The sequence below is a fragment of the Cyanistes caeruleus genome, chromosome 6 (assembly GCF_971803275.1).
Source record: "Cyanistes caeruleus chromosome 6, bCyaCae1.hap1.1, whole genome shotgun sequence".
NCBI lineage: Eukaryota > Metazoa > Chordata > Aves > Passeriformes > Paridae > Cyanistes > Cyanistes caeruleus.
In genome coordinates, this window is record NC_141706.1 from 44510983 (window position 1) to 44533052 (window position 22070).

Below are 22070 nucleotides of genomic sequence, written 5' to 3' on the forward strand. Positions count from 1 at the left end.
GGCACATTCAAGTAAATAGAATGGAGATATTTAGATTAATTTTCAGCAACATAACTTCTTTTTAAACTGCTAATTATCAAATAGCACTAAAAAATAAAAATAATATTGCTGTTGGCAATTAAAATAGCCCCACATCAGGCAATCACTATGCTGGTTTTATCCCTAGGCACAATAATTATTCTAACCAATGGTTTCAAGGAATAATTCACATTACAGTCAAGTACACCACATGCCAATGGTAATACTGCTATTCTGAGAAACATTAATTGTTACTTATTGTGACCACAATACTGAATCTCATTTATATGAGATAACAAACCACGGTATTTTTAACTCAAAGTTAAACAGCAATTTTGTCCTCTCTCACAGAATTCAGGAGGGTCAAGTCAACATTTGTATTGTGGCAAAAGGCATTCATTGTTCTGAACATCAGTATTTCTGCACTAACACATCTAAAACTTTGTTCAATTCGAGGGAAAAAAATTCTAGTGATGCAATTCTTTGGGCAATTATGAAGGCAAGCCCACACCTTTTTTTTGAAAACAGAAGGAAACACTGAGTCCCTCCATAGTCCTAATAAAAGTAGTTCAGGCACATCTGGGATCTCTATCTGGGGTAACCTCTTTTATTAGCACAAGAACTTGCTGCCAAGTTGGCAGAAAGAAGAATGCTATTCAATAGGCTTACACTCAAATAAGAGCTGGTGCATAACATTTTGTCTGAAAAGATCCCTTGGGAAGGCTAATAGTTGAAAAAAATACCTCAATGCCATCACACAAAGTCCAACAGCAATATCAGCTACAGAAGCTTTTACACTGAGGCAGTCAAGCAATCCAAATTACAACAGAACATAGTTTCTATGCACATTTTAATATATTTAAGACTTGATTGTTTATACATCTCAGCTCAAAATCGAAAGTGTCTTTCTTAAAGAAAACTTGAAAAACTCACCAGTAACATCTTTTTCCACATCTTTTAAAATAAAGTTTCCTTAACTCAAACTCTTTTCCTCGAGTGTTGAAATCTGGCCTCCTTGTAAACTCAAAAATGTATCAGTGTTTCTAAAACATCCTTTGAAAAACGCACTTTGTTCTCTTTCACCCTGCAAATGCTCAGCAATGTCCTACTTGCAAGCGTGTAAGGCTCCTCACTAAATCATGCATACAGAACTGTTAGTTGAACTGGGGCTTGAATTCCAGAGTCACAGTGGATCTCAACAACATAGTGAACATATTTATATAATTCTGTTTTACAGCTTACACATTGGCAACTTCTCAGCTAAATTTAAATGATTTAATAAAAATACGTCTTTGGAAGCAATAATGAAAGTAATGGCATAAGAAATATAGTAATACTGTAGGTAATTTATGTTTTATCAGATGAAGGATAACTTCTTGCTAAAAAAGTTAAATCAAAGAAGCTTTGCATTTATTTCAGATATTTGTTTTAATATAGATAAGACTTAGTATTAAATGAGTTCATTTGTAACACTGAGTCACACAAATAACATATTCCTTCCTTTAGGGCTTTTGGATCCATTCCTTCCCTAGTAAATCTATTTTATAGCTTTAACAGCAATTCTAAAATACATGCCAATTATGTGCTTCAACCTAGATCTGTGAATTGGGTTCTTTGATTCAGAATTGCTTGCCTCAATAAAATCATGTGTAACTTTTTAATGAACTAGCTAATTGATAACCAGCACTTGTTATAAGAAGCTCAGGGAAGAGCTGAAAAATGCTTGTTTGTTTCTTGGAGACAGCAGCGGCAGATTCTATTAGTAGTCTTAATAACAAAGAAGAGCTAAAGCATTCCTTTAAAAAAAAACCCAACCTGGCCTGTTTTTAATGATTGTTTAGAGGAATGAACACAACTGGGGGATATGTAATGGCTTTCTCTGCTTCAAATCCGCTCCTTTCTAAAAGCACTATAAAACCACTGAATTTCATGCATTTTTGAAAGTTGGATGGCTGCCTTGTATCCTTTTAGCTTTTGCTAGACCTAAAAAAGATAAATTCCCCTCTAAATACCATTGGAGCACTAACTTCTGATCTAATAATTTTGAAGTGTGATGGCAGGCAGCCCTCAGCGACATGCTGAACAGCCATATGTGCAGAAATGCTTTTCCAGGGCTGGGATGGACAACCTCCTACTCACAACCAGCATCCAAGAAGTTTCAGAAGTCGCTGGACACTCCAACACGTTGTGTGCTTGCTGCAAGCTTTATCACTTTAAAAATGGGCATCAGGCTAACTTTCCTCCCCTGTCATTTTCCTGCTTCTTGGCTTTCTGGGCAGAATGCTGTGGTGCTGAGCTCTCCCACCCCTGCAATGCTCACAAAGCTGTGGGAAGAACTTTGCACCCCAGGTTACCTCTTCCTACCTGGGACCAGCCAGGGCATTTACTGCCTACCCCCTTGGCTCCTTGCAGTTCCCACATCCATCTCCCATGCCATGAGGGACTTCCCATTTTCCTTTTCTGGCTCGTAGCAGCAGTCCAAAGAGCTTGGTCTTCCATTTCCCCTTTGAATGAACAAACAGTCCCTTTGCAGTAGCTTCATTAGATACAAAAATGCCCTGATAAAGTTCAAGAAGAGAACATTGGTGTCCTTCCCTGTTCACTGCAGAAGACACATGGTGGGGATCTCTGTAAAATGTGGGAACCGTGTAAAACTATTTGAGGTTTTGGGATCTGTTCAAAAGGCATTGAAAACTGCTGATCTAAAACCATGAATATATTGTAACTTACCCACACTAATCAGCACTAAATCCTCTACTTGTGAAATGAATAAACCCAAATTATTGTTATTTTACTAGCATGAGAGAGAACATTTTTTTTTATGGTTGTAACAGTCCTTGATCAATAAGTCTCAGTGGGCTGTGCCTGAAATTCCACAATGTAGAAGACGCTTGAGTTCTTTCACCGGTTCTCCGAACCACTTATCATTTAACAAGTGATCCATCATGTTGTGGAGCAATGACTCTACATAAACATATGTATCTGTTTCCAATGCCTAACTCCTCACAGTCCTTGTTGGTTTTTTAATAGCCAGCGTTTCATTCTGAGTTCAATAAAATCCTCAGACCAGATCATGCTTTTCTGACAATATTCCTACAGCAAAAGTCCTCTAGGTAATCTTTTTTAATAGAATCAATATTTATAGAAGAGCAAATAGATGCACGTGCTTTCTGAAAAAAAAAAATAAATCTCTCACATCCCTCTATAATTTGCTAAATTTTTTGTTCGTGTTTGCTGAATATCTCATCAAGGTTGTCTTGTTGATGTCTACTACTACATTTTCCAGTGTTTAAAGGCTGTTTACCACAATGTTACCTAAAAATCCTCCTTGTTTTATTTACTGATTTGGAGAAAGATTTCTAATTCATATTGACCTTGTTTCACTCACCTTAAAATCCAAAAGGAAGAAATCAGTATTTTCATATCTAGATTGAGGCACATAATGAGCATTTAAGTCCCAGTTACGCAGGACAAACACAATGTGATATGGAGCAGTCTAGACTCATCAAATTCTTGTCACTGGGTTTGCAAAGACTATACTCTCTTGCATAAATTCCAGAATTTCTTGCTGTTTTTATGCAGCACTGCTGACTAGTTTCTCAACCACGGAGTTCAGAGGGAAAGAAAAACACTGACTTAGAGAACCAAGCTTTATACCAGGCTGCAGTGCTTGCCAAGGAGTGGCAGCCTTAGCTGCATTTCCCTTCTCTGCACATCTCAGTAGGATTTTATCATACATTCTACTCGGTTTGGATACAACTCCTAACATTTCCATTCATGGTTGGGGTTTGTGTACTACCAAAGCAAATAAACTTAGAAGCTGATGTATATAGATGCTATAAAGAAGACAACTGCAATTACAACAAAACAACAAATTAAAATATCTGTGCGACATTAAATCTAAAACAACTTCTAAATAAATGTAGAGTCTTTGGAAAACTGAAAACATGTATAGCTTTTTTGCACTTTCAGTAATTCCCATGATTCCAGACACTCCTACCTGTATTTACCCCATCCTCATATGTTGATAAAAAATGTAGTCTGAAGTTCTATATAAATATACTTTATTTAACAGTTCTTATTCACATGCTTATAATAAAAAAACCCTGAATTATATTTTTAAAAGATTTTGATTCGTTAGGTTAAGCATTTATTCCGGTGTTACTATGAGTGATATAAACTCATAAGCAATAAACTGATGCTTAAATTTTATGCAAAACTTTGGAATGGAAAATGGTCTTCAATAATATAATTTATTTCACTTTTTGATTCAAGTTCTTTGAGTTGCTTATGTTACTTACAGGATAATAACTAAGGTGAGAGTATAATTCTGTCACTTATTTTAGCAGTAAATCATAGGAGCTGTTAAAGAGCTGAATATTACTTTTCAAACTAAAAAAAGCCCAATTATTTTAAGCAAAAGATCCAAGTAGCAAAAGTTTTGCTACTGCAGAGGTCATATTTTGATTGTTCTAGTATTGCTATAATGATTATTTAACTGTGAAAAGCATGTAAGAACATAATAAAGTAGTAACATAAAGAACAGTTTAAGACCAGAACTTATTCCAGTCATTCTCCATAGTGGCCATAGATCTGTCTCAAATCTATGGTAGCTAGATTTTTTTAGTTGAATTTTCTTACAGTTCATATTTACTTTACAGAAATAAACCAGAATCATAGGTAGCAAAGCATTACAAAAAATTATTTCAAATTTCAACACAATGAATTTCATTTTGTTGACATTGATGATGCTTGTTAAGTTTATTCATCCCTTTGTATTCTGGATGAATTTGTTGGGCTTTTTAACAAGAAAAAAAAAGTAAGAATAGTAATGATGGAAATAATTGTAAAGATGCCCTGAAAACTTTCTTTGCAGAGTTGATTTCTATATTGGTTAGAACATCAGCTATCAGCTATGGCGGTAAAATAAAAAATTACTGAACAGAAACTGATGATTTCTCATATTTACAAATGTGTTTATCAAACAATGCACCTCATAAATGTGTCCATTCCACACCTGATCTCTGCCTTATTGCAATCCAGGTCTGTTCTGTCCTCTTGCTACCTGATTTGTACTTTATTTCTGAGAAAAATACCTCAGAAATTGGCATGAAAAATAGTAGGGCAAAAGGAGGAACCACCACCAGCAGATGAGAAAGGATCAACTGCTCACATCTGAATAAGGGTACATTCGTGGCAAAAGTTACAGCTAGAAGAACAGACTTAGCAATTTACAGCATAATTTAGATGGAACACATTGGCTGTTCTGATCAAACATGACCAAATAAAATTTTCACCAGCCTCCTCTTAGATTGGCTAAAAGCAATTTACCTAAATCCTCATAAAACACTTGGTCTAAACTTTTCAGCCTCGATGATAACTTACCATCCATAGCTTACTCTGAACTTACAGTTTCTAACAAATATTTTCCCTGAATGAAATGCATTATTGAATACAAAACCCATGAAGTCTTAAACATGACAAAACAGCTTAGGTGTTTCACTGATACTTTCAGCCAGTTCTTTGAAGGTGAATCTTACTCTTGGACCAGAGAAAAGTACACTAATCAGAAGAATTTTGTCTTCCTGTATGTCCTATTCCGTTTATAGATGACTTTCCCTTCTTTGCTTTTATATTCAAGATGAGTAGCATATAATTTAATAAAAAATATTAGTGCGAAAAAGAATGCAGTACAGTAAATCTATTTTTACTTATTTAATATTTAGACATTAAAGCTATATTTTTCAGCTACTAATGAAGAACTCTTCTGATTTTTTTTTTATCTTCCATTAATTCTTCCATTCTGTGCATGGGACAAATATTCAGTAGCTATAAAATCAGAAGGAAATGTTTTTTTACATGTAGTTTTAAAAAATATTAATAAAAAAAATAACAACCAGAAGCAGGTCCATTAATCCATTTAACATTTTCATGCAGATCTACCCTGGTAATATTGCAAAAGAAAAACAAAAATAACTAGTCATAGTACTTACATATGAATAATTTAATGTTTTCCCAAGGAAGAAATTCAGCAGAAACTAAGTTCAAACCGTAAATATTTTAATAATCTAATTCCATCAATGACTGTGTGTGTGGAGTTCTAAACAACACCACCAAAAATTAGTGAAAACCAAAACTTTTCCATTCCATGCTAAAAACCGTTCAGAGAAACCTCATGAATGTGCAAGTTCCGTTTCACTTCATGGATGAAAATACTGAGAACACTTGAATTCATGTTTCCCAAGAGGGTGAACGTGTGGATTGAGGCTCCAAGCTGGAGTCCTCCCCATCTGCTGCATGCCCACAGCAAGTGCTGCCTGGCTTCCAGCCCAGCCTCCAGGGCCTGTAACACCCCTGGGTTTCTGAGGTCCCAGATACAACTGGCAGCTCCTTGAAGCTACCAGCCTTTCCTCATGGTTAAGGACTTGCAAACATTACGTATTTTTATTGTCCTATAGAAATGTCTCCAGTGTTCTTCTGTGTGAAAAGCCTATCCACAAACCCTGCCAGAGCAGGAACAGCTCCGCTGGCCGCTCTGCCAGTGCTGTGGCTGGTACGATTCTGTCACTGAAGCTTTGCTTTGGCTGCCTAGATACAAGCTCTGAGCACAACATAAGATGACAGAAATGATCATAAAAGGGACAGCTATTTGAAAGATCATGCAGTACTTTGTGTGAAGGAACATGCAGTACACGAGATCTTAACAAGATCAGCCAGGATGTGCTGACTGTGAAAGCAATAGGCAAATTTAAGCACTACTTGTGTTTTCTGTCTACATCTTCCTGTGTATAAGGCACTTAGCTACACTGGTGAAGGAATCTGCAGAAACCAGTAATGGTAAAAAGAACATTTTTTTTTTTTTTAAGGTGATGGTTTATTTCTGAAATCTTTGTAATCTCTATTTCCTAAGTGAAAGCAATCCCCCACAATCTACGGACTTTGTTGGGCCTTATCTAAACTGGAAAAATCATTCAAAAAATGGCACCACAATGAATAATTTTGTATTGTCAGAGATGATAGGGCTATTTGTATGATTTTAAGTATGAATAGTCACTCATAGCCTAAGACATCAACAGAAGAAATCTGGTTTTCATTAGTTTTGAATGAAGCCTTAAATGTTTTCCTTCAAAACAGCTTATAGAGAAACAACAGACAAACTGATGAGGAATATAAACTAATGACTAGAAGACATTTCACAAGGAATCATATATTATATGATAATTATATTAAGGCCCCAGTATGCAGCCTCAGCCCAGGGCAAACTAAGAATGTGGTTTGGCTGATTTAAGTGTGAAGTATGTGCCTGCTTAAAATGTGTCCAGTTTTTCATCTCAGTTTAACTTCTATTAAAAAAATGTATATCCTCTCTTGACCTCTTGTCAGAAAGCAATTCTCGTGTCCTGTGATATTACTGCGATCTATCAACCTTTGCTGAGCTTCTTCAGAATAGAGCTGTTAAAAAATTTAAATGCAGGTATGAACATTTCACCTATCAGTTAAGTGATACCAGGTTAGAGGAGTAACTTTGCTGCCTTTAAAAGGTACGTGTGTTCTCCATTACTCCAAAGAGATGCAAAGGCAAATCTCAACACAGCTTTGTAAAGTCAAACACGGGTCTGATTAGCCATAGTAAGGCTTCAAAATGACCACATTACTGGGCACTACTGGACAATACCTGAAATACAAACACTAAACAATGCTCTAAAACCCTTCCAATTTCAGAAAATGTAATAAAGATCTATATGCCACTGGAAAGAGTAATGTTTTTCTTCTACAATTTTTATAGAAAGGGCCAAGTACTTCTACACAGTTTTCTCAACAAAGCTTTGATTTCAGTGTCCATTATGGAAATCTTACTGCACCTCTCCTGAGAAGGCAGAAGTATTTTTGTGGCTTTCTGGCATGAAGATGTAGGGGGAGGATTTTCTGGTGGGTTGTTCAATACTTTTCAGTATTCATTAACATTTTAAGTTCCTTGATGAGATCAATCCCATCGCAGCTGAATGTACTCTGGATTTTTTTTTTTTTTTTTTTTTTTTTTTTGGTATTAAAATGATTCAGCACCAAAAAATTTCAAACCACGACAAAATGTACATTACACTTACTCCCTCTGGTCAAAGTAAGAAAGATAACAAAAAATATCTTTTCTCCCAAAGGAAAGAAATGGTCAAACACAGAAATCCAAATTCATTTTCAGAGGAGAATAGCCAAAATCAAATTGTGAGTTGCTGAAAGAAGTGTTACTTTTGTGCTGGAAAATATTTGAAAGGGAAACCATTTCATTAATATATTGTGGCTGAGATTTTTAAAGTACTGGAAAGGATACAACCAGACTTACTCTACTGAAAAATACAACTAAATACCCTGCATTTGAAAATGTTAACTCACATGCCCTTTCTCATTAACAGACAAATGACTTTAAATGACTAATAGCTAATTCACATAATATGGACATTACCTACTATGCATGTGATGCTTCCATGAAAAGATGGCTTTTTTCCTATTAAATATGGCTAAGTGACAGAAAACATACAGACTTAAATGAGCAAAACAAGGAAATTCTGAGTTAAAGACTGAAAATCAACTCTTGCCCGCCCAACTGTGCCCCAATATTACAGCTTATATGGAATTCACCATTGATCAGTGCTGAGTGTTCTCAGCAATTCTTAGCATACAGTAGGACACAGCAAGGCAAAGTTAAGGATGAAATTTCCTCTGAAGCACTAGAACTTTCACTGCTGTGGTGACTTATAGTAAAACTAGTGAAACATTGGAGCACCTGCACTCCGCAGTGCAATTTATCAGAAATGGTCCCGTAAAAATCAAAACAAAAATGTATTTGCTTAACTCTGAGGAAAACTTTCTGTGTGTTCAAATTGTAGCTTGCCAGTTCTTTTAGACTCCACAGATACATAAAAACACATTCAAGAAATTTTGGTGTAACATTAAAATTTATCCTAGTAAGCAAGGAGAATCCTCTGACACCTATGAATATACCCTATTAATTCACTGTATGAAGATTAGAAAAAAGGAAAGGAAATGAATTCTCACAAATGTAATGTTGTGGAAAAACAGCAGTTATTTTCAGACTTCAGTAGATTAATCTTTATTTTTCTAACTCATACTTTTAACAGTTAACAACAAAAACTAATCCTAAACAAAACTCTGGAGAATCTAGAATGCAGGTTGTGCACCAAGGTCAGGAGGATAAATTTGAATATTCAAAGCTGTTGTTGAATCACTGTTGTTGCTACAAAACTGTCAGAATACTTTTCTTTTCAGAACCAAATAATCCCACACATTGAGATTATTTTTCTTGTTTGTAAATACATTTTTAAAACCACCAAAGTTCAATTTCAAGTACTTGACATCCCAGTTTTAAAAAACAGAAAATAATTCTGTAATGGAAACACTAACAGGATCTTGAAACAGCCGTGTAAAGGCTGTACCTTTATATCACAACAAACTCTTCCAGCTGAAAAAACTCACATTACCCAGGATGGCGTGGAAAAAAGATTGTTGTTGCTTCAGGAAAGACAGTTGCTTGAAAATTGGCATAAAGTGGTGAAAATTATAAAGGAACATTACTTTTTTTCCCCTGAACTCAGCCTAACTACTCCAGAAAGTAATGCACAAATCATTCATTATAATGAGTCATAACAATGATTTGTGATCTTCCAAGTTTTCATTTTACGCCCCTCTGTTTTTCCTTAAAGACAGGAGGATAGACAAAGACTGGAAACTTTGGGTCATATGGATCACGGCACCACTGCTATGTCTGGAATTTTCTTATAAATATCCTATTGCTCTGAGGTTCATAGGCCTGACTGAAACAGCAGGGACGATCTCATTTGTACTTTTATAGTTGTAGAGGGATTTGCAAGAGTTAACACAATTTTCCATAATATTTCTTACCGACTTCAGGAATAAAGGGAGAGTTCCCTTTTTAATCAGTATCTGAAACACTGTTAAGTCTAAAGGGAAACAGGAATTCTTTCAGATTTAACAAGACTTTTCCAAGTGCTGATAATTTTAAAGGTACAACACAAGGTAACTTTTGAAAAAGAGAGGATTTCAGCAAAGCATTTGCGAGCAGCAATCAGTGCAGCAAGTCTGGGGGATACACTTTTCAGCAGATTTTACTGCTTTCTTGCAGCCTTGTGCCTTTTAAGGATTAAAAGATTATTTTTCCAAAAAGAAATGGTAAATTATTCCTATTGAGTTCATGAAAATTTTCGAATCAAGGAAGGTTCTGTTACAAATCAAGGAAATATTGTCAGGTTCTGTTACAGTGATGTCTCAGAAAACAAACTGTTTAACTAACCACCAGTGGGAAGCTAGAAAAGTGCCTTCATTTTCTACAGTCACAGAAATATTTAAAGGCATTTTGCTCACATTGTTCTCCAGGCAGGCAGGCAGGCAAACTATGCTAACATGGCTGATCTGACTCAGATATTGAGCTTGAGGACTGAGAAACAGAAAGAAAAAATAGAAAAGGCAGTTCTGATGTTAACCGTGCAGTATTTCTCAGGAACAACCATTCTGTTTCCTTACCACGTTCAGTACCTCTTCCATGTACACATTCAGTCTAGTCTTCATAAAGCTACAGGGATTCAGAGATAAAACTAACTGAATTATTGAATTGTTGAATGCCTACTGATAAATAAAATAGGCTTGTTGAAAAATGGCTGCTGGAAGAAAGTGGTTCTGCATGCCTATACAGAATTAGTAAGTAATTACTGTATATATATTATTTTATATAAAACAAGTAGGATCATGACCTTGTTGGCAATTTTGTGTCTTGTCTAATGCCAAACTGAGTAAGAGTGCAATGGGTAAACCCTTAAGTGCTCAACATGTAGGAATAGCCCATCCCATCCTCTTTTTCTTAGCACAAATGCTGGCTAATGGGAAAGACAACTCTTTGAAAGAAGAGCAGCATAATTTATCCTTTTCCTAAATTATGCTATGATTCTTTCAAAGAACTAGCTGTATAGTGGTTTGCTATGTGATATGATACTAGCAATAGGTTTAGCTGCTTCATTTTGGGTATAAACTTTGTGCAATACAGTCTGTGCATATAAACAGGGATCCAAATATTTGCAGGAACCAACTTTCCCTGCTATGGAGTCTGAAGTATAAGAAGGACCTACCATATGTAAATTTTTCAGAGTACGTCAGAATTATCCTTGTTAAAAAATCTAGTTTTGTCCAACTTGTGGCCTGAACCCCTTCCAAGAATAAAGATGACCTTAAAGGTCTGCAGAAAGGTATCTCCAGTTTTATTATGTGCAGGGGACAGATTTTAGCCTTTTTCTTTTTCAAGACTCTCTTGACAATGCAGCCAGCCATCCTGCCTAACAGCTTAGAGATGTATCACCCACCAATTTATTAGAGGTCATTTATTAGAGGTCACAAGATGCCAGCTTGTCACTGGAACTGGGAGCAGAAACCACAGTCTCAGAATCAACAAACACTGCTGCTTTTGTTGGAAGAAGTTTTCCCTATGAGCCTGTGGTCTGGGAAAAAGGCAAGTAGTGGAAGTCAATCACATGGGAATGAGTGATGGATATATGGGGAGTGAGCAAAATTATGAAAATAGGCAGGATAGAAAAGTGTGGCACTGAAGAAACAGGATATATTGAGCAGATGGAAAACCTTGAGGCAGATATGGGTCAAAATATGAGCAATGTATCACTGCATCTTTTCTGTATCACTGTATCACCTTCCTTGTCATCTCTAAAACCTACCAACAAGCACTGCAATTCTGAAAATTTCCCTTCTCTCTCTACTACTGCATTCAATGGATAATATTAATGTGACATAAATGATATCTGAATTAATATATGGAATTCACATACCCCAAAAGGGTATACAGTTTTCAGAGGCTTCCTAGACTTACGCATCTCATCTCTAATATCAAGTAGCACCTCTAACATGTCTTAAAGTCCTTTTTTGGCTCAATGATATTCCTCTGCACACTGTTCTGTTTAACTTCTGTTTATACTCCAGTAATTGCTGTTTTCCTTCTCACCACTAGAGTATATGTGTGCTTAAAAATAGCTTTTCTAAACTACACAGAGAAAATACAGTGTGACTTAAGGAATTAATTTTCTTTTAAGGAATATGTGCAGAGAGAATGGATCCATGTCTACACCACTGCTATAATTTATGTCAGAAGAATAATGTATTTCCAGATCTGCTCATATAATTCCCCCTAAGTAGCCTGCAAAATTCCTGTCCAGGGTCAGGACTGTGTACTATGAAACACTTGACATGTTCAATTTTCTGTCATTTGGTTTCTGTCCCAAGGGCTATGACTGTGTGAAGTTTCAATTAATATATTGAAGAAGCTCTTTAACATAGATGATATGGTCAATTGCAAACATTTATTAAATATGACTTCCTGCTGTGAGAAGTAAAAGAATTCTCAAAGTGAGAGCCAAACCTCAGCCTTCAGGAGGAAAGAGCAGCAATGAGTAGCTCAGGAGTAGATGAATAGCTTTGAGTAGCCATAGGAGTAGGTGAGTGCTGTGAGTGAGGAATGATATTCTTAAAATGCTGAATAGAGTCTGAATCAATCAATAATAAATCACTTTCAACTCTTCTCTCCTCAGAAAGAGCTTTGCATACAAAGAAAAAGAAATCTCTTTTTGAAAAACCCCAGCTGATTTACATGGCATTTACACAGTTGATTCAAGACGTACTTTGTAAAATGACTAAACAGCCATTTGTTTAGCTGAAAAAAAGCCTCATAAGATTTTTAACAAGCTTTACAACAGAAGTCAGGGTATGAAAACCCCTACCATGCTATTTAATATATAAGCTCGGAAACTCTAGGAAACGCCAATATGATAATTTGAATGGTTTTATTTATGTATGCATGCATATTGTCTTGTCTTCCCTGTAATTACAAGGAATAGTATTTTCTGTAGTATGAAAGAAAAAAAGTTTCCAGGAAGCAAAAAACAGCCATATTCCCTAATCACTAATTCCCTAATCACTAATTCCCTAAACACTAATCCCTCAAATTCCTTATTATGCTTGACATACACTTTCATGTTAGTTAACTAAACGTAAATCAATAGATTGACATATGCCATAGAGTTTAGATACTAATTTAACACCTCTGCATAAAGTTAGAGAGGAGATTTATACAATCACTTTGCATTTATTATTTCTAGAAAGAGTAGACAAAAGTCTTTGAGGATTAATTTCATGCTGTGGGTTAAATTTCACTCTCACGATAGGCCAACTATTGCCTGGGGCACTACAGATAATGAACCTGACAAGGGATTAGCAAGGAAATACTTGTGTTATTATAAATCGTGTACACTTCCCTTTCTAACCAACTTCATCCTTCATGACATTAACAAATTACACTCTTTGTCCATGTTTCAATATAATACAAAGCTTTGAATGATCCTGAACCAAAAGCACATTAGATAAGGTCTTCTCAAGGCATAAATAGATAATAAATTTGGTTGAAAGATCCACACCTCCTGAAATGAGAACCGAAGACATTTTATGTCAGATATCTCCAAGATGCAGAGAAAATTAGTCCACAAAATCTGATTTGAGAGTATCAGCTGATGCAGTCTAAAAGAGTTTATAGACAAATGTGCACAATGGAATTACATGTAACACAGAATCAGAGGAAATCTAGGGAGTATTAATCCACCAGAGAGTCTAAAACAACCCAAGCAAAAATGTTAATCACTTGGCTTCACTGTAAACACTGGATTTACTAAAGACCTCAAAGACAATTTATCATGTGTATATTAGACTAGAAGTTCCAGTAATAATTTTGTGCCCAAATATGATGTAAATATAGATGTTTTCTGTATTTGATCCTTTCATCCTTTGTTTTCTTGAAAAGCTTCAAACTTCTACGTGTAAAAACCAGCTTTTTGTACCCTATTACTCTCCAATCTCCTTTAAAGCCGAAGCCTTTTCAAAACAAACCATGTCCAGGCTATGGCACCACATAATTTCTAATCACCACATGGTAATCATCCATGCTAAAATGCTCAGAGATCTATTAATGCTGGATTGCAAAAGGCGTGGACAATTTTTTCTTTTATTCCTCTTGTCAAAACAGTCTGGGCATGAGCCCTCACTAAAGCTCCCTTAAACTCTCTGACAGAACATGACCTGACAGATTGTTCCCGGACCCCGAAGGTGTGAGCTTATGACGTTGGAAAAGTATCCAGTTTTGTCTCTTTGTTCCTATATCTGCAAGCCAGTGAGCTCTGCTGTCCCTTGCTGTAGTTACAGAATGTCACCACGAGTCACACCGAGCTGTGACAGATGACTCAGACCTACTGCACGGCTCTTATTGTTCTTGCATGACCAAAACAGAGAAAGAAGAATTTCACTATTGTGCTCTTGCAATATATCAGTATCATTTCCTTCCTGTCGTCAAGAGTAGTATTTGCTGCACTTCCCTCTTAGCTTTCCCAATTGAGAGGAAAAAATACAGATGCATTAGAATGCTGATAATATAGGGTAATAACATTTAATATTTAAAAATTTGCCATTCTGACTCCTCAGCATCATATAAGGCCAGGCTTATATGCTCTCTTATATAACTGCTCTCTTAACTCACCCATACAGCCGAACCAGCTCTATATCCAACCATCTCCGCTGCCTGAGACCAGATCTTTGGCCATAGTTATTATAAATGAAGGAGAAATCCTGTTAAAATGACAACTGAGCATGCCCTTATACTAAATGAATACTTGGACAGATGTTCAGAGTAATGAAACCCCTATATTCCAGCCCTCCACACCTTTCCAGAACTGAAGGTGCTGAAGACTAGACTGCTCAAATTCAGGTGGGCTTCATACTGGGAAGACAGTCAAGCATTGCCAACATCTTACATTTTCCACTTGGAATGAAATTTGGTGAGTGGCTGCTCTGATGAGAGAGCCAACTTAAGATCACTCCTTGTTGCCAGACTGTTTTGCAGATGAAAATACCTACAAGGCTGTGGAGCAGAGAAAAAACAAGCAGTCCCCACACCTATGCCAAATTTTTGCTATCAACTGAGATTAACTTTGTTTTTCATTAATTCTGTGCTGCTCTTGAGTGGATGTGCACAATTCTCACCAAAATCATCACAGCTTTTATTTAAACAACTACCTTCATCTTCCTGATGCAGATTGTTCTGTTTTCTACCATAGGATCTCCTAAATACCATATTCAGCATTACATGTATGAAACATATCATGACATGCTGTCTCACTGCCTTAGCAAGAGTTAAGCTTACAGCAGAAAGTGATGCCTCAATCTGAAGGAGTTAAAAGGAAACAGAGAAAGTAAAAGTTGTTAAAAAGGATAAAGAAGAGACACAGAAGGAAGAGATTTGGTGGAAAGGGCAGCCACTAGTGTAAGGTGAACTGAAAAAAAGGGGAAAGATTTTCAGACCTAGAAAATTAAATTAAGAAGAAATCACAGGTTGCAAACAGACATAAATAAAATAGGCCACAAGAATCTGCAATGGTTTATTCACATGCTTCATGATACATACTTTAACAAAATCCTTTTAATCATTTTCAGCAAGTAATTGCTTCATGAAAATCATATTCTCTGCCTCTACATCACTTGTTTTTGGGAGTGGCAAGTTCTGTGAAACTTCTTAGAGAACACTTTCAACTTGAGACATTCCCAAAAGACACAACTCTTAAGGCAGATGTATAGAACCAAGAATGTGCAACAAGAAGTTTATTTTTTAAGATCTCTTCCTCTTAAAGTCCAAGGATACATGACAGTCTGCAAATGAATCAGGCTGCATCAGGAATAGGGATGCTGAAGATGGTGTTCAACATGCAGAAGAAGTTAAATGTGGTCATGTGGCCCATGTTACTGAAGAGAAAATTTTGGGGATTGTGCAACTTATAGTTTCCTGAAAGTGAATGGCTTTTAATTCAGACATATTTAATTCATATAGTAGGTAATAATAGTGTATAGTGTTCATTTGGCCATTACATGAATAAAAAAATCTTAGGGCAGCTTAAAACAATTTTATGCTGTACTTCTAACCATAGAATTGTGCACACTCTACATTGCATTAAACAATTTACGTTCACATCTGTCACATATTACTTGCTGCCTCTTTTCCCCTTTCCCTGAGGGGAGCTTCTTGTTCTGACAGCACCTTGTCTGTACTTCTGTCTAGCTCTTGATTTATAAAGGAATAATCACAAAAACACAGTCAATTTATTTCTCATTTGGATATTTCACTTTTATTGACTGTGCCTATGAAGGAAGAAGTTAAAGAAAATCCTACTAACAAATGGAGTAAGAGAAAGAAGAGATATACCTGACAATTAACCATAACCTGATTTTAACACCCGGGTTTTCCTGAAGAAAAGCATAATTGGATGTGATGGATAAGAACTGTCATTGTCTTCCTCATAAGAGATCTGCCACTAGCTATCAGCTGGCCAAACTGATAATGCTGAATCAATTTCTGATTTCTCCAGACTGAGATGTTTCTATTAATTTATGGCACATACAGAGAAGTTCAGCAGGAAAATGCATTTTATGGACAATCAGGTGACAAAGACTCTCATTAGGAGATGAATCTTTGATGACTGATACTCATCTCCACTCTAACAGGCACTAAAATGCAACAGGCACACTTAAACTCTAAGCAATGTTACAATTTTATGTGAACACCAAAAACAGTGACTAAATTAAACCCGAATAGACTGAGCATGTTAATTGTAAATAATGAAAGTGAAACACTCAATCCCATGTGCCAGGTAGTAATAATAATTTACCTCATGAACTTTTTTTTGGTGTCAGATTTTTTCAAATTCCCAGCTAACTTGAACTTTGAAAAAAAAGAAGAGCTAGGCATTGCTTGACAAGCTGAATTAATGTGTCTATCAGCATTAAGCCCTTGCTACACAGTGACATCTCTCCAGTAGGTAAACTGCCTCTGAGACTAATGTGTCTTCACTTATTACTTCACTCCTCTGTGGCTAAGCTCTGAAGTGCCAGGGGATACAAATGATCTTGTCTTCAAAATAATTTAAGGCCTGCTGCAATACAGAATGGAAAACACAGAGTGCAGGTCTTGTCAAAATGCAAAATCAACAGAGGGTGTTAGCAGGCAGAGTTTGCTGTCTGTAATGTGATCCTTCCACACACCATAATCTCCATTTTATTTTGCCTAATGAGGCAGGAGTTAAAACAGTTGGCCTGATCAAACTCAGATGGCAGCCCTAAAGGATGAGCCCCCTGCTGCACTTGTGTCCCGACACCCTTTGTTACCTCCAAGTGAGCTGAGACCAGGCTGTGAACCATGTAAATAGGAGGCTTCCAGGTTAATGAAAAGCTGCAACACCCTTCTAAATCAGGACAGAAGGTTATGCTTTTCTAATCCAAAGAAAGTTTCATGAACCTCAGTAATAAAGTTTAATGAATGCTAGTCGTTTTGAACCTTGCAAATAGAGACTGGACTAAATGTAATATTTTCCTTAAAAAATGCCTTGTTCTATAAGCACAGGTCAACACATTATTAGAATAACATGAATTTGTTTTCTTATGACAAATTCAAATATATCAATTAAAAAGAGATGTCTTGGGAAAAGGTAGTTAATAGTTTTTATGAACTGATGTTTTTATTAGGTGATGGCATGTTTGCTGTTTCATTTCATTACTTATCTGCCAAGGAGTTTCTTTCAACACCAAATCAGAATCTACATGCTACAATCATGTAACACATTCAACTTCAGTCCATTTGCTCCAGCTGCTGACACAGATAAATCTTTAGCAGTGAGCAAAACATAAAAATTGTCTACATTATCTTTCAGCATGTAGCATAATTTGCAGCCTTTTGCACTTTTGCAAAGGAAATAAGAATTGGAATCATCAAGTATACTCCTACATGTCACTTGAAACATGAGACTGTGCTGTGTACTCTGTCTATGGTGTCTGCAGAGAGGTACAGAGAGGCAAGGAGTGTTAATTTGGGTTTAGTGATTGCATAGGTTTTGTTTGATTTTGCATGTGATGGATGGGGGGGGGCAGGGGGATTATATCTGCTCTCAAAATATCACATAGATAAAGAAAGTGGATAGGATATACATAGAAGTCCCTCAGTGTGACTTCAGTGTTTCATTAATAAGTTTGATTAAATTTCTGGATGCTTGAGTTTCTTCTAACATGAAGCTTTCCATATTATAAATTTTTTCATACTAACACAGAGAAAACACAATAAACTGGACAAGCAAGACATTGATACCTGTCAAAAAATACATGTATTGTTTATGCTTGGCTTGTGCATTTACATTGTTTTAATTCTACTGAAAATTTATATTAATTTGTCTGCCTTAAAGAAAAGTGTGAGCAATTTCACATTTGTTACATTTTAGGTTTATTTCCTGTGTGTTAGGTTTATTTCCTGTTATTAATTTGTTACTTAGTCCATATTACAATTTTGTGTTCAAATTTCACTGGGCTATATTTTAGCCCCTTTTTCCTTTCCTCAATGAGACACTTGTGACACCACTTTTCATACATTCCAGCAATCAGTTTCAAGGCCATTCATCAGGATTTCAGAAGCCACTCGAAAAATTAGATACATGTGCTCAGTGTAAATGGGAATGCAGTGATTTATGACACAGGTCATTTGGAAAACCCATGAGTTCTTCTCCAGTGACATGCCAGAAATCACAACTATTACTAGAGGCTGTGATCTGTTTATTATACAGCTTATGGGAGGTGTGCCATGTCTAATTCATTTTTAATGTGTTACATTTTTTCTGGTTGATATCTGAAAACAAGATTTACAGTTGTTTAGAGTTTGACAAGAATAGTAAACTGCTGATTTAGTTAATACATTTTAAAATGGATTGATTAAACTATCGGCCTGTTTGCACTGAATGCTCAAGCTATGAAGGCAGCACTGTTTTAATTGCAACTACAGCAGTCAGCAGTTCTGTAAATCATGTGTTATGCATCCCAAAACATGGGATGAAAAAACCACTGATGCTTAAACTGTCAGGAAAGAAACTAGATTCCTGGTGGCAATAATTTTTAAAAAAAGGTATTTCCAGAATCCCATTATCTCATTTACCTGCTCAAGGAAGGGATGGGTATGTTCCTGAATCATTGAGCTCGAAAATCTCTGTCATTGCATCTGCTGGTAAGGTACTTAAAATGAGAGTGACAAAGCAGCTCTGTCACACACAGCACAAATCAAATGAGGTTTTTGGTGGTACTCACCACAGCTTTTTTACTGCTTTGGTATTGGCGCAATTCCTAACCTCTGGTTAAGGGGACACTTCTAGAAAGTAAGTGTGCTGCAGAATCAGTGCAGACATGCACTGACAAAATCCAATTCTTCCCATGTCCCCAGGATGGGTATCAAGCACTGATGAAATTACATGTTCTGCACAGTTGTTCCACTCTTTCTCTGGACTAGAGATGAAGCTGTCTATCTTTGATACACTTTTAAGGCTCTAGCAAGTGCCCTAAAAGAAGGGGTACACATTTGTCAATGCTCCGTTTTCTTAGTTGGCTGTTTGCATTTTCAACAGTAGCAGAGGTATTTCACATGAAAATACAACCAACTCTTCAAAGCAGAGAGTAGGTCACTTAAATTTGACAACAAGCTATTATCAAGTGTCCCCAGACTCCCACAACCATATCCTCAGGGTACAGCATGCCTGGAGGTGTCCCAATATTTTGTGGATGTCACCACAAGAGCAGCAATGGTGAGATTGATGAAAACTCTTTGTCCACAAGACTGCAATTCCTGGGGTGGGTTGTGCTCTTTGGAAGTGGGAAGTAATCCAGACTGGAGGATGACAAGGAAAGGAGGAGGGGGTCTAGGAGAAGGGCAAGGCACAGAAGAAAGATAGCAGACTCAGCATCTCAGTGTCTTGAGCAAACACGTCCATGAACAAGCAGTTACAATAAAATCATAGGCCCGATATATAATCACTGGACTTGTTCAAAATTTATGATTGTGGGCAAAAACCTGTGGGTTTGTGGAGAAAAGCTAAAATTGTGGAAAAGAAAGACTAAGTTAAAAAAAATTTTGATTAAAAAAATGCAGCAGAATTAGATGTCAATGTGTACTTTACTTAATCTCAGGCAAGCACCCATGAACCATGAAATTACTGAAGTTTAGTTCATCAAAAACTAAAAACAAGAGTGCAAATTTGAGTAAAATGTAATGTCAGAGGAACCAGGAGAATACATATTTTTTAAAATTTTGTGGGTTCACTCTGCAGATGGCTTGGCTCCTTTGTGTTTTGCTTCTGACCATCCCAAACTTTTTTTCCTCACCGTTCTCCCTTTCAGAGCTGAGCTGACTACACATGTCTCCTGGTGGCTCTCCTCCCTCCTGAAAATATCAGGGAAGAGCAGCCTTGTACAGGCTCAGGAAGGTCTACAGGTCCCGAGAAAGGAATCTGCAGTGAGATTGTGCTAAAATAAAGGAGAATCTAAGCAGGAAAACAAGAGGCAGGAGTCTGGGGGCAGTAGGGAAGAAGGGGATGAGCTGTGGAAGGAGATCAGTGCCCAGGAAAAGAAAAGGGTTTGCACACTCAGCACCACACTGTGCTGTGGCCTCCACCTTGGACTGAAACCTGGGTTAAATTTTAGCCTTTGCAAATTCAGGAGCCTAGTGGAGGGGAAGGGAGAGTGAGTGAGAAGGTGAGAGAGAGAGGAGGAGAAAGAAAGAAAGAAGAATCTTACTTATGGCCCACAAAATCTGTTGAAGCCCACATCCAAAACCATTTCCCAGAAATATGTGGTACAATGTTATACCAGCACAGTGAAACACTGAAATGGGTTCACCTATACATTGACCATTTCTGCAATGCCATTCCACTTGTCCCTTCTCTGACAGTCTTTGAAAAGACTCCAAAGTGCAGCAGAATACAATGCCGAATAATGAAATAATATTTAACCTTCATATTAAAATGCTCAGGTAGTGTAACACTGTAGCTTTCATATGCAATGTCTGGAGACTTAATTAAATGCAAGGAAAAAGTATTTCAAAGTACCTTCATGAGAAAATGCAAGCTGCTACTTAGTGTACAAAAATTCTTGTTCTTGGTCCAAAGAGACCACAAATTTGCAACACATTTTGGATTGAAGATCAGAAAATTCAGTTCTATATGCAAAACACAATTTAAAAATCTGTATTTTTTACTTTAGGCTCTTTGTTTAACATCTTGGTTGTTATTTTGCTTGGGGTTTTGTTGGTTTGTTTTGTTGGGTCAGGTTTTTGGTATTTTTTTAATTTTAGTTTGAGACAATAGGATTTATCACCTGGAAAGAGAAAGAAAAATATGGTATTAGATTTTACACAAATGGAATGACTTTATTTGATGGCACATCAGACCAGAGGAAGGTAAAGCAAAGGAATTGTGAAACATGAGTCAGGATTTAAACTGTTAGGTTTTACAAAGACACTTACTTTAATTACTATTTTATCTGTGAAATATAGTCAGTGCTAGTATCGTTGAGCAGAAGACTTTATTAGATTGGTTTAACCCCAGGCAGCAACCAAAGCCCACACAGCCACTTGCTCACTTCCCCACCAGTGGCATCAGGGAGCTGATCAGAAGGATAAAAGCTTGAAAATTCATGGGTTGAGATACAGACCGTTTAACAGGGCAAGCAAAAGCCACACATGTAAGCAAAGCAAAACAAGGAATTGATTCACTGCTTCCCATGGCAGGCAGGCATTCTGCCATCACCAATTGAGCAGGGCCCCATCACATCTAATGGTGTCTTGGAAAGACTAACACCTGGACTGGTGAGTCCAAATAACTCCCCTACCTCCTTTTTCCCATCACTTTAGATACTGAGCATGGTCTGGAATATCCCTTTGGTCAGTTGGGGTCACCTCCCCCGGCTGTGTCTCCTCCCAGCCTCCCCTGTACCCCCAGCATCCTTGTCAGCGTGGCGGTAAAAGAAGCAGAAAAGGCCTGGACTCTGCCTAAGAACTGACCAGCAATAAAAAAACCCATCTCTTTATTATTAGCCTGTGTTCAGCACAAATGCAGAACACAGCCCCATAC

General features: G+C 36.8%; 1 protein-coding gene across 3 annotated transcripts in view; it reads right to left on the minus strand.

The window, feature by feature from the left end:
- Positions 1-22070, minus strand: part of SLC25A21 (solute carrier family 25 member 21) — a 236191-nt gene that overhangs the window by 58762 nt on the left and 155359 nt on the right. The window lies entirely within an intron of this gene.